The sequence below is a fragment of the Nyctereutes procyonoides genome, unplaced genomic scaffold (genome assembly GCF_905146905.1).
Source record: "Nyctereutes procyonoides isolate TBG_1078 unplaced genomic scaffold, NYPRO_anot_genome, whole genome shotgun sequence".
NCBI lineage: Eukaryota > Metazoa > Chordata > Mammalia > Carnivora > Canidae > Nyctereutes > Nyctereutes procyonoides.
Genome location: NW_026575049.1, coordinates 48875546 through 48889540, shown reverse-complemented (window position 1 = coordinate 48889540; position 13995 = coordinate 48875546).

Below are 13995 nucleotides of genomic sequence, written 5' to 3'. Positions count from 1 at the left end.
TTTCTATAAAATACATTGATGTATAGCTTGAAGTCCAATTTCTTTTGCATATAGATGTCTAGTTGTTTCATCTGTTGAAAGGACTATCCTTTATCTACTGAATTGTTTTCCTACCTTTGTAAAAAATCAATTGATCATGAATTGTACATTTTTAAGTGATTAAAACAGTAAATTTTATCGACATGAATTTTATCTCAGTAAAATAATCTATCTTAAAAATCAATTGATCAGGGCAGCCTCGGTGGTGCAGCGGTTTAGCGCCGCCTGCAGCCTGGCGTGTGATCCTGGAGACCTGGGATCGAGTCCCGCATCAGGCTTCCTGCATGGAGCCTGCTCCTCTCTCTGCCTCTCTCTTCGCTCTCTCTGAATGAATAAATAAATCTTTTTTTAAAAAATCAACTGATCATATTTGTAATGATTTATTTCTAGACTCTTACTCCATAGGTCTATTTTATTTAGGTCTAAAAATTCATCAGTACTGCATTATCTTGATTACTTAGCTTTACATTAAGTTTTAAAATTGAATAGTGTGAGGTGCACCTAGGTGGCTCAGTTGGTTAAGTGGCTGACTCTTGGTTTCGGCTCAGGTCATGATCTTGCCATTGTGGGACTGAGCCCTGTGTCTGACTCTGTGCTCAGCTCAAAGTTTGCTTCAGATTCTCTCTCCCTCTCCGTCCAGCTCATGCTCTCTCTCTCTAATAAATAAAATCTTAAAATTAAAAAAAAATAAAGTTGAATAGCATGAGTCCTCAAATTCTGTTTTTCTTTTCCAAAATTATTTTGGTTACTAGATCTTTTGCCTTTTCATGTACATTTTAGAATCAGCCTCCCTATATCTATAAAAAGTCCTTCATGGATTTTGACTGTTATTGCATTAACTCTCTAAAATCAGGGGCACTGGGTGGCTCAGTTGGTTAAGCATCTGCCTTTGGCTCAGGTCATTATGTCTGCTACCATTTACTTTTCAGAGTCTTCCGATCACTTCTCCAAGCATTCTGTCCAGTTTTTTAATTACTTACTTGATCTTTCCTGAAGTACTGATGTTTATAGATTTCTTTTTTTCTTTTCTTTCTTTCTTTCTTTCTTTCTTTCTTTCTTTTTTTTTTTTTGAGTGAGAGAGAGAGAGAGAGAGGCAGTGTGAGGGGATGGTGGGGTAAAGGGTAGAGGGTGAGGGACAGAGAGAGAATCCTATGCTGGCTTCATGCCCAGTGTAGAGCTTGACGCAGGGTTCAATCCCATGACCCCAAGATGATGACTTGAGCTGAAATCAAGAGTTGGATGCTTAACTGACTGAACTACCCAAGGGCCCCTGTAGATTTACTTTTTAATGAATTTTAAACATGTATTATTTTATTATATGAAATGTAAATAAAGAAAATTCAAGCAGAGAAAATCTTTCACTTCCAACTAAGAATAACAAGGACAGGATTTATCTATCCATCAAAACAATCATAAAAAAGACAAAATATATGAAGCAATGATTTTTTTTTCAAGATGCTTGATGTCAGGCAATAATGAATAGTGATCCCTTGGGATGTGATCCCTGGGTGGCTCAGCGGTTTAGCACCTGCCTTCAGCCCAGGGCATGATCCTGGAGTCCTGGGATCGAGTTCCGCATAGAGCTCCCTGCATGGAGCCTGCTTCTCCCTCTGCCTGTGTCTCTGCCTCTCTCTCTCTCTGTGTGTGTGTGTGTGTCTCTCATGAATAAATAAATAAAATATTTTTTAAAAATAGTGATCCCTTTGAAATGGGAAACAAACAAAGCAAGCCCTATGATTGACCCAGCTTAATGACTTTAGAGTTTCCAGGCCATAGTGCAGTGAGGAGGAATCCAGATAGACTCTGGTGGACTGCTGAGCTGGGGAGGTATAGTTGACAGCCTGGGAGACAGTAGCTAAAAACTGTATGACATAGTACTGAAGAGGTATAACACACAGTATTGTACAGAGGGGGATACTCTGGATATGTAAAGAGGACCTCCTCAGGTTTTAATCCATGTACCAATTAGTGTACTGCCTGAGAAAGAATCACCTGAGAGCATTAGAAGGAATAGTGCCTAGTGCTAGGAAGGATGCCTCTTCCCATCAGCAAGAATGGGAAACTTCATTATTCACAGGGTATTGAGTATTTAGAAAGATCTTCCCTTATTAGTGGGGAAAATTAGTTTTAAATTGAGCATTGCTCCAGTTCTGCCTAATAATTTTAAAAGTAATATCCAAAAGAGTCAAAGTATTTACAACTAACTTAACTGCACCCCAGAACAAGGCTTAGGAATATTCAAGCATAAATAAAAATGTCCATTGTGCAACAAGTTAAAAATCACAATATCTAGCATTCAATAAAATATCATCAGGGGGATCCCTGGGTGGCTCAGTGGTTCAGCGCCTACCTTTGGCCCAGGGCATGATCCTGGAGTCCTGGGATCGAGTCCCACCTTGGGGTCCCTACATGAAGCCTGCTTCTCCCTCTGCCTGTGTCTCTGCTCTCTCTGTGTGTGTGTGTGTGTCTTTCATGAATGAATGAATGAATGAATGAATGAATAAATAAATAAATAAATAAAATCTTTTAAAAAAAATCATCAGGTATGCAGGGTGCTTTGCTGGCTTACTCAGTTCAGACTGCAATTCCTGATCTTGGGGTCATGGGTTCAAGCACCATATTAGGTGTGGAGCCTACTTAAGAAAAATTACCAGGAATGCAAAGGAGCAAGAAAATGTGTCCCATAATGGGGAGAAAAATAAATTGAAATAATTGAAACTGATGAAGAACTTGCACAGATGTTAGAATTAGAAGACAAAAACATTAAAAGTATAACTCAATTCTATATTTCCAAAAGGTTAAATAGAGATAGACAATATTAAAAAGGCACAAACCCGAACATCTAGTGATATAAACTACAATATATGAGAGGAAAATCCACATTGAAATTAATGGCAAATTAGACATCACAAAAGAAAAAAACTGAGTGAATTTGAAGAATAGCAATAAAAATTATCTAAATGAAACACAGTGGAAAAGATTTTTTTAATAAGAAGATTTTTTTAATGAAAAGGTCATCACTGAGCTGTGGAACAATTTTAAACATATATATATATATATATATAACATATATAACATATATATGTTCATATAGAATATGAAGTAATTGCAGTCCTTGAAAAGGAAAGAGTGGGAGAGACAATAAATATTTGGATCCAATTTTTTCATTTTTATAATTTTTAAAGTAGGCAATTCATTTAAAAAGTAAAACATTTTACAAGCCAGACATTTCCAGAGGCTGCTAGTTTGAGGTATCTGGCATAATAGCATGAGTGTGGAAGGACACATTCCAGGCAATATAATTGCATAATAAGGCAAGAGTTTTTCTCCAATGCTCTACTGCCTGAACTTAAACTCTTATCAGTGATGCTCAGTGGGTAAGATGCCAGAGGCTACTTTGTATTTTGATGGAACTTGAGGAAGACTTGAAAGGTAAGAGTAACAATAAGATGAGAACAATCAAGACAGTGCCTCACAAGGTGTAACTTGTATTAAAAGCAAATATAAGCTCCATGAATAAAGAGCTCGTGAAAGGGAGGTTCCTGGCTAACTCAATGGCAGGGACTGCTCCATGAAAATTGCCATTCTGACGTTTCCTCTGGAGGGAAAGGTTCACCCTTTACCTTCAGGTCACAGGTTCAAAATCAGGCCAAGTAAGATATGGCTAATCTCTCTGTAGTCTCCAGGCTGATTTATTATTTTATTTTTCTGAGCTGATTTAAGTGCAGATATCTTGGTCTTTCTTCCTCTAACTTCTTGCCAATCTGTTTTCAGCCATATCCGAATAGCCAAGAGTCTTTTTCCAAAGAGACATCCTGAGTTGTGAAAAGAGCCTTTTGGTGCTTTGAAACTTCAGTAGTTTAGGGGCAACCCTGGTGGCTCAGCGGTTTAGCACCGCCTTCAGTCCGGGGGCCCCCTTCTGGAGACGGGGGATCAAGTCCCACGTTGGGCTCCCTACTTTTCCCTCTGCCTGTGTCTCTGTGTCTCATGAATAAATAAATAGAGTCTTTGAAAAAAAAAAAAAAAGAAGAAGAAGCCTCAGTAATTTAAAAATACCAAGTGGACATGCTTGGTTATTCACATTATGACAAGGTAGCTGTCTTTTGAACGAATATTTTTAATAATATCCAGTTGATATTAATTAAAAGGCCTTCTCCCGGGCAGCCCGGGTGGCTCATGGGTTTAGCGCCGCCTTCAGCCCCCGGTGTGATCCTGGAGACCTGGGATCGAGTCCCATGTCAGGCTCCCCGCATGGAGCCTGCTTCTCCCTCTGCCTGTGTCTCTGACTCTCTTTCTGTGTGTGTGTGTGTGTGTGTGTGTGTGTGTCTCACAAATAAATAAATAAAATCTCTAAAAAATAAATAAATAAATAAATAAATAAATACTTTCTCCTATAGCCTCTGCCACTTCAGAAATATCACGATAGCATATGCAGAAATGCCAAATGCCTTTTTACATCTTCCTTCCAGCCAAATGCCCCCAACTAGGTATGTTCCATGTGGTGGAGCGCTGTGAATGGCAGGGGTCAGCTCTATAGCTGATGGGAAAGGGGGTAATTCATGTGGAGTGGTGGCTGCCTTCCAACAACCATCCACCACCCCCTACTTCCTTGTTGAGATTGTTTTGTTTTGCTTTTGATGGGAGGTTATGTATATCTCAGAAGCTGGATCCTCCCCAACTTCCCAAGTCCCGGGAGTGAATTCCTGATCATTCTAAGGCTCTAAGCCAATTGTAGGAAGTATAAAGCACCCCCTTACCTGTGATTAGTTTAGGACTGAACATATAATACAAACCTACACAGTGAGAAGTGGAAGGGGGCTTTCTGGAAAGAAAATGATGAAAAGAAACAGTTCCTTAGTAGTGCCTAAAATACCAATATTAGTGATTATTTTTCCTTTTAAATTAAAAATTGCCCTTTTCTTTTAGGTTAATATATTTATAATGAAAGCATGTCTGGAAGGAGTTATACCTGGGCTCATGTTGTCATGAATCAGTTAGAAATTTACAAAGATTTGGCTGGTTTAAGGAAGTTTCATGGTGGCCTCTCCAAAAGACAGGATCACTTCCTAATTTCTGGAATCTAATCCTTGGGTCATTGCAGATGTAATTAAATTAAAGATCATGAGATGAGGACATCATCCTGGATTATCCAAGTGGGCTCTAAATTTAATGACAAATATCCTTTTAAGAGTAAAGCAGAGGGAGACTGACACAGAGAAGGTGATGTGAAAACAGAGGCAGAGATTGGAATGATGGGGCCATAAACCAAGGAAGCCAAAGAAGGAGGACAACAACCAAAAGGTGGAAAAGGAAAGGAAGGATTCTCCCCTTGAGCCTCCAGAGGTAGTAAGGCCCTATTGATACCCTGATTTCAGACTTCTAGCCTCCAGAACTATGAAAGAATAAAATTTCTGGTGCTTTAAACCTCCTAGTTTATGGTACAACTACATGAAACTAAGACCAGTGGCATGGACTTGCTGAGTGATTTTTTAAAAAAGATTTTATTTATTTATTCATGAGAGACCTAGATTGAGAGAGAGCGGCAGAAACAGGCAGAGGGAGAAGCTGGTTCCATGCAAGGAGATCCCTAGTCTCCAGGATCAGGTCCTGGGCTGAAGGTGGCGCTAAACCGCTGAGCCACCGGGCTGCCCTTGCTGAGTGATTAAATGAAATAAAGATGAAGAAACGGACAGGTCATAAAGAAGAATTCATTGACTCTACAAAGGTCAGCTTTTCTTCTGAGTCCCAGCTTTCACCATAAGTAGGCCAGTTAGCCTGTGCCTTGCTCCATACTCAAAGATATAACTTCTAGTCACACATTTCATCTCAACCCTGGCTCCTCACTTTGACCATGTGTTTCAGATGCATGCCCTTTGACCCAGGAAGTCAGATGAAACTGTATGGTAGACTGTTCAATAAGAATTTTTCTCATTCCTCGGGGTACAACTCAAAGAGCCTTCAAATTTCCATAAGAAGGACACCTTTGGTAGATTCACTCCTCCAGGTGACTCTGACCAGGTAACTGACATAGTTTTTGTTTTTAAAATATTTTGTTTATTTATTCATGAGAGACACACAGAGAGAGGCAGAGACACAGGCAGAGTGAGAAGCAGGCTCCCTGCAGGCAGCCCAAGGCGGGACTCGATTCCAGGACCCTGGGATCACGAACTGAGCTGAAGGCAGACACTCAACCACTGAGCCACCCAGGTGTCCCAGTAACTGACATAGTTGAAGATTCTGGCAAAGAGCTAGGAATAAAAGTTGGGGGAAAGGAACCAATGTTTGTTGTACAAGTACTGTGAGCCTGGTCCTGTGTTAGATACTCACAAGAATTGTATGTGATAAATAGCAGTATTTCTCTTTCATCTATGGGTAAACTGAGTCTCAGAGGGGACATAATATGCCCATGATCACATAGCTTGTAAGTGACAGAAACAAGACTAAATGTGGTCTATTTGGCTCCCAAACCCAGGTTTTCCGCACAAGAAACTGCTGTTTCCCTGTGGAAGTGAGAAAAGGCTCAAGACTGAGAGAAAGATGAATGAGAGAAGCATTGGGTTCATGCTTCTCTGTCACTCTATCACCACAGGCAGCAGAACATCTTCAGTGTCCCTGGAAAGGAGCAATCAACTCTTTGATGAAATGTGTCCAGGCTAATTAAGGACAAAATGCCACTCTGCATACGAAATGACACAGAGCTTTTACATGGTTCACTGGAGACCTGAGCTTCTTGGTTACTCTGGAACCATGGATCACTCAGAATTGAAAAGATAAGATTAGTTGCCTACCTCAGGCTTTGGAGCTTGTTTCAACCCAGGTCTGGTGACTAGTACTAGTGTGAGCCAAAAGTCTATTTGAAAAAGGAGGCACTGCTGTTGATTTTTCCCATTTGATTTCCCCCATGCTCCCAATCCACTCTCCCTCAGTCTGCAGAGCACACTCCCCTGGAAAAGGCATACTCACTCTGTTTGAACTGTCATTCACTTTCAGGGTGGTGCAACTAGGAACAGAGCCAGAGGCCACCTTTCCCTCCAATCCTTAAGAATTGCCCAGAGAGCACCAGCTAAGCTTTTAAGAAAGATTAAACTTACCATAGGAATAGGGTTTTTAAACCCCTGGTTATTATTACTGATTTCTCTCTTGCACCCCACAATTTGGGAAAATCATGCTTCCTTCTCATTTCTTCCAATCCTCCTTAGAAGATAATTATACTTTTCTAGGAAAGGAAACTGTCCTATTTTCAAATCAAGCAACCACACTCTTGTTCCTTCCATTAATAAGCTTAATTCAGAAGAGGCAGGTGGAAGACTATCTCTGGAAAACTGTTCTGGGTCTATGCATTAAGACTAGTCTTTCTTTCACTGGCTTGTTTGCTTTAATTAGCTTTGAAGTTTACCAAAACTCCTCTGGTCACCACCCAGCAGGATATGTTTACCTGTAGTTCAGCTTTGCTTGTGACATTTCTCTTAGAATATCGACTAGATCTAGGTTCTAAGTCCCTGTCTGACCAGTTGCCAGCTGTGCCATTTGGAGTGAATTACTAAATGGCTCTGAACCTATGTCCTCATCCACATAAAAGAGGCGAGTCATCGCTGCCACCTACTCACAGTGTTGATATAAAACAAGAGAGAGAAGATATATGAAAGCACAATGAAAACACTAGAAGTTGGTAGAGCAGATGTCTATAATACCATTGTGAAAATCTTAGCCCCACCAGGATGTTCGCTGTCATCACGCTCAGAATTCAGCACTGGTCAGAGATCCTGAACTTCAATAGCTTGTAGTTAGAGAGAGAACACTTTATATCCATTTATACTAACAGCTCAGCTGTGGTCCTAAGTTGCAACTGAGTATCCTAAAATAGGATCCTATACCATGGGGGTGAGTGGTAAGAGAGGAATAAATTTGGATGCCCCTAAGAAGATATCCTTTGTTCCCATGCAGGAACATACTCATTTCTGACAGTGCTGTGGAGCTTCAGGTGGGACCCTTTTGGTAACTTCCTTTAAAGGCCCCCTTCTCATGTGGCTCAGTTATGACTTGCCAAATGCTTCATAAATGAGAATCCAAACCTATATTTTTCTTTTTTTTTTCCTGTTGGACTTACATAGAGAAGGTCTGCTTGTTCCTTCACAGTCTGGAAGGTAATTTGTTTTAATCTTTTTCAGGTATTTTGTGCTTAGCATATAGAAATGCAACTCATTTCTTTATGTTGGTTTTATATCCTGCAACCTTACTGAATTCGTTGATTAGTTCTAACAGTTTTTTGTTTTGTTTTGTTTTTTTGTTTTTTGGTAAAGTCCTTAGGAGTTCCTACATATAAGATCCTGATATCTGAAAACAGAGACAATTTTACTTTTTCCTTTCCAACTTGGATGTCTTTTATTTCTTTTTCTTGCCTAGCTGCTCTGGCTAGAACTTCTATCACTATGCTGAACAGGAGTGGTGGGAGCAGACACCCTTGTCCTGTTCCTCACCTTAGAGGAAAGGCCTTCAACCTTTCACCATTGAGTATGTTAGCTTTGGGGTTGTCATAATATGGCCTTGATTATATTAGGGTACATCCTTCCATACCCAATTTATTGAGAGTTTTTTTTTTTAATTTTTTAAATTTTTTTTAATTTATTTATGATAGTCACAGAGAGAGAAAGAGAGAGAGGCAGAGACAAAGGCAGAGGGAGAAGCAGGCTCCATGCACCGGGAGCCTGATGTGGGATTCGATCCCGGGTCTCCAGGATCGCGCCCTGGGCCAAAGGCAGGCGCCAAACTGCTGCGCCACCCAGGGATCCCTATTGAGAGTTTTTATCATCAGAAGAGGTTGCATTTTGTCAAATGCTTATTCTGCATCTATTGAGATTATATGATTTTTATCTTTCATTCTATTACTGTGGTGTATCAAATTTATTGATTTGCATATGTCAAACCATTCTTGTACCCCAGGGATAAATCACATTTGATCATGGTTTATAATCCTTTTAATGAGCTACTGAATTTGGTTTACTAATATTGTGTTGTGAATTCTTGCAACTATATTCATTTGGGATATTGGCCTGTAGTTTTCCTTTCTTGTCGTGTTCTTAGGTGGCTTTGGAATCAGGGTAGTCATGGCTATGTAAAATGAGTTTGGAAGTGTTCCCTCCTCTCCCATTGTTTGGAAGACTTTGTGAAGGATTGGTATTAATTCCTTAAATGTTTGGTAGAATTCACCAGGGGAACCATCTGGTTCTGGGCTTTTCTTTTGGGAGGGTTTCTGATTACTCATTCAGTCTCCTTACTCATTATTGGTCTATTTTGATTTTCTATTTCTTTGTGATTCAATCTTGGTAGATTGTATGTTTCCATGAATTTATTCTTTTCTTTTAGGTTGTCCAGTTTGTTAGCTTATAATTATAGTAGTCTCATTGATCCTTTCTATTTCTATGGTATCAATTATACTGTCTTTTCTTTCATTTCTGAATTTATTTGAATCTTCTTTTACTTAGTCTAAAGATTTGTCAATTTTGTTTATCTTTAAAAAAAACAGCTCTTAGTTTTGTTGAATTTCCTTAAAACAGCTATTTTGAATTCTTCACTCATCAGGTAAATTATAGATCTTCATGTTGTTGAGGTCAGTAACTCAGTAACTAAATTATTGTGGTGTTACATTTTCTTGATTGCTCATGTTTCTTGAAGTTTTGTGTTGCTGTCTTCGCATTTGGAGTAGCAATCACCTCTTCTAGTCTTTACTTACCAATGTATCCAATCTCTCTCTCTCTCTCTCTTTTTTTTTTTTTTTTTTTTTTTGCTTCAAAGGTATGCTGGAACCTCTCTGCTGGAAAGCTGGACTTCCACAAAGGCTATCTCTCACCCATGAATGATTGTCTGAGACAATGTTTTCCAGGGCTCCCAGACTGTGGTCCAGAAGGGTTGGAGTTGGTTCATAGGCCACTGTAGAGTACACAGCTGGGACTGAAGCTTATATGCCCATTACCTGATACACATGCGGGCAATACTCCTCCCAGACTCCTTAGTATATGGTGCTGGATTGCATAGCTCCCCAAAACGTACCTTTGTCCAAGGATGGATGCCAAATTGTTGTTGAAGAATGGGACATGATGAGGGATGTTTCATTTACCCATGATGCTGATGCCATCCAACTGGAAGATATTTGCACTTGGAAGCCAGGTTCTCATGGACTCTCCTACTTCAGACAAAAAGCACCTTAAGTGCAATCCACAAATGACAGGGCTTCACACCCTCATGACCTCCTAATTGTCCTTCTTGGGACACACTTAGGTTTGTTCCGTGTCACTTAATTGTGTGTCTTAGTCATTTATTGCTATGAAGCAAATTACCCTAAAACTTAGTTGCTTAGAGCTACAAGTGTATATCATCTTACATCATTTGAGTATACAATTCAATGATTTATAACATTCACAAAATTGTGCAACTATCACTCTTATCATGTAATTCCAGAATATTTTCATCATCAGGAGGAGATCAAAATCCAGGAATAGTTTAGGTGTTTGGTTCTGGCTCTGGATCTCTCATGAAGTCCCAGTAAGAATCAATCATTTGAAGGCTTGACTGGAATAGGAGGGTCTGCTTCTAAGAAGCCTCATTCACATACCTTGCAAGTTTTCTGGTTTCTGGCTGAAGGCCTCAGTTCTTGAGGGCCATATTTCCTCACTATTTGGACCTCTCCATAGGGTTCCTTGAGTCGAAACATAGCAGCTTGGTTCCCTCAGATATAGTGATCCAAGAAAGAACACAAGAGAGAAGCCATGTTTAATGTCTTAATATCATACTGACATACTATAGGAACTAGTTACTAAGCACAAACTTCCACTCAAGGAGAGAAATCTGGCTTCACCTTTGAAGGCACCAGCATCAAAGAGTCTGTGGACATAATTTAAAACCATTAGTGTGTTTTTCAGAGCTGGTCACAATGGCCAAGATGAAGTAAAATTAGTACAGTTTGCTGTCAGGCTATCATATCCCTTAATCTGGACTTCTCATCTGTTTTTTTTTTTTTCCATTAAAGATTTTATTAAGTAATCTCCACACCCAACCCAGGGCTCAAACTTACACCCCTGAAAGCAAGACTCTTATGCAACTCCAACTGAGCCAGCCAGGTTTCTGTGGACTTTTCATCTTTTCTTAATGCAAGTACGGTGCAGTGGTCAGGTACATAAACTGGGTTCAAAATTTGGCTCTCCCTTTCCTAGCAGAGTACCTTGAGCAAATTACTTAACTTCAGGTTCCTTTTCTATAAAATGGAGGTAATATCCACTTACAAAGTTTTTGTGATGATCCTGGGAATGCTTGACTCAATTTTCAATGTCCTCAATTAGTGTTGATGAAACCCAAGATAGCATACTTTCTTAAGTAGCCATTTCAGTCTGTTGATTTATTATGAGTTTATAGCCAATTCAAAATCTGTTTTATCTTTACCATATTAAACTATGAAGTCTGGTCTCTGACACTGAATTTCTATAAATGCCTTTTAAATTAATTTTTAAAAAGATTTTATTTATTTGAGAGAGAGTGAGAGAACCTGTAGGGGAAGGGGCAGAGGGAGAGGGAGAAGCAGATTCCCTGCTGAGCGAGGAGCCCAATTCGGGGCTTGATCCCAGGACCCCGAGATCAGGACCCAAGCCAAAGTCAGACGCTTAAACAACTCAACTGCCCAAGTGACCCTTAATTTTTTAGAATAAGTAAATTTCATATGCTGTAAAAGTCATTTTAAAGTTTTTAATTCAGTGGTATTCACAAGATTGTGAAACTGTCATCACTAGCTTATTCCAGAACATTTTCATCTTGCCGAAAGAAATCCTATACCCATTAGCAGTCATTTCCCAATACCCCCATTCCAATACCCTGCCAACCAACAACCTACTTTCTGTATTAATTTGTGAAGTGTGGGCATTTCATATAAGTGGAACCATACGATATGTGGCTTTTTATGTCTTCTTTCATCTAGGTTATGTTTTCAAGGTTCAGCCATATTGTAGTATCCATCAATATTTCATTCCTTTTAAAAGCTGAATAATATCCCATTGTGTGAATTTGCTACATTTTCTCTAACCTTTCATCAACTGATGGTCAGTCGGGTCATTTCCATTTCCTGGCTATTACAAATAGTGCTGCTATGAACATCACGTGTAAGTTTTTATGTGAACACATCTTTCATTTCTCATGGGTATTTATCTAGGGTGGAATTGCTGGATCCTATGGCAACTGTTTAATTTTTTGAGGAACCTCTAAACTCTTAGAGGAGTTCAAGGACAACTTTATTATATTTCCTTTTACTGATTTCAGAGATCTTTTTTTTTAACCCAGTAGTATGAGATGATTTTTGACCCTTTTCCCAGTCTTATGATTTTATTTATCAGTCAGTCTGATTGAAACTAGGTGGAAATCTTTAATCTTTTTTGAAGATTTTATTTATTTATTCATGAGAGACACAAAGAGAGGTAGACATAGGCAGAGGGAGAAGCAGGCTCCCTATAGGGAGCCTGATGCAGCACTCAATCCCAGGACCAGGGGATTATAACCTGAGCCGAAAACAGATGCTGAGCCACCCAGGTGCTCCAACATGGTGGAAATCTAATCCATTTCTTCATCACTTCCACTAAGATTTTATGACAGATGGCATTTTGCTTACATCAATAAACTTTAGATCTTCCAAATTCTCCAGATTATATAGTTAAAAAATATTTATAGTTATATGTTATATAGTTACAACTAGGTTATAGTTAAAGTGTAATTCACAGGAAGAAACATAGGAGTCAATAAATTTAATCACCTTATTTTATTTATTTATTTATTTATTTATTTATTTATTTATTTATTTATTATAGTTACACAGAAAGAGAGAGAGGCAGAGACACAGGCAGAGGGAGAAGCAGGCTCCATGCACCGGGAGCCCGATGTGGGATTCGATCCCGGGTCTCCAGGATCGCGCCCTGGGCCAAAGGCAGGCGCTAAACCGCTGCGCCACCCAGGGATCCCTAATCACCTTATTTTAGAGGAAAAAAAATAAGATGAAGTGATACGCCCAAGGCCACTAGGTAGTGTCAGAGACAAGGTTTGAATTCAGTTCCAATTTTCACCCAATTATGCTTCTTGCTTTTTTTTTTTTTTAAATGACAGAAATCTTTTTCATTTGAGTGTAGTTGACACACAATGCATACTTGTTCTTTATGGGTCCCTTGACTTGATGGGGTGCAGTTATTTAGTTTGCTGGCAAAGCACGCCTCTCTTTAGTTTTTTCCCCACACCACAGCCACAACCTGGCTGTGGCATAAAATGTCTAACAAACCTATTCTGGGGCCTTTTAATTACCTCTTTTTCTTTAAATTTTAAAAACAGTATGACATTTTTACTTTTCCAATGTTAATAAACATTCTTTTTTCCTTCATATTTCCCAGTAATTCCCAAGAATGACTTTGTCACATCTGTGTGTCTTAGTGTGGTGATTGGTATTTGTGTACACTCAAAGACTTTAACTCCTATAAATTGAGTAGATATCGTCTTAGCATTTTTCTTCTTTCATGGCAAACTTGAGTCCTTCTTCATGATTTTGTTCTATACTTTCCAATTTGAAGATCTTTCCAATTTGAAGATCTAAATGGCATATATAGTACATATAAACAGAATAATTACATCTTGCATGCAATCAATGGCATTCTAGGTTTGATAAGATGTATTCTTTCATTTGATTGCACATGCAAAGAATTTTCTCTGGGAGGATTTGCAAGAAACTGGTAACATAGGTTGCTCATAGGGATAGGTACTAGTGGCTGGGGAACAGAGGTGACAATTTCTATCACATTCCTTTTTGTATATTTTGTACTTTGTCCCGCATAACTATGTTAACAAATAAAATGCTTTAATAATAAATTCGAATTTAGAAAAATGCAACTGGACATGAGTGCTCTTGACACCACTACTTTGTTCAGACTTGTACATAGC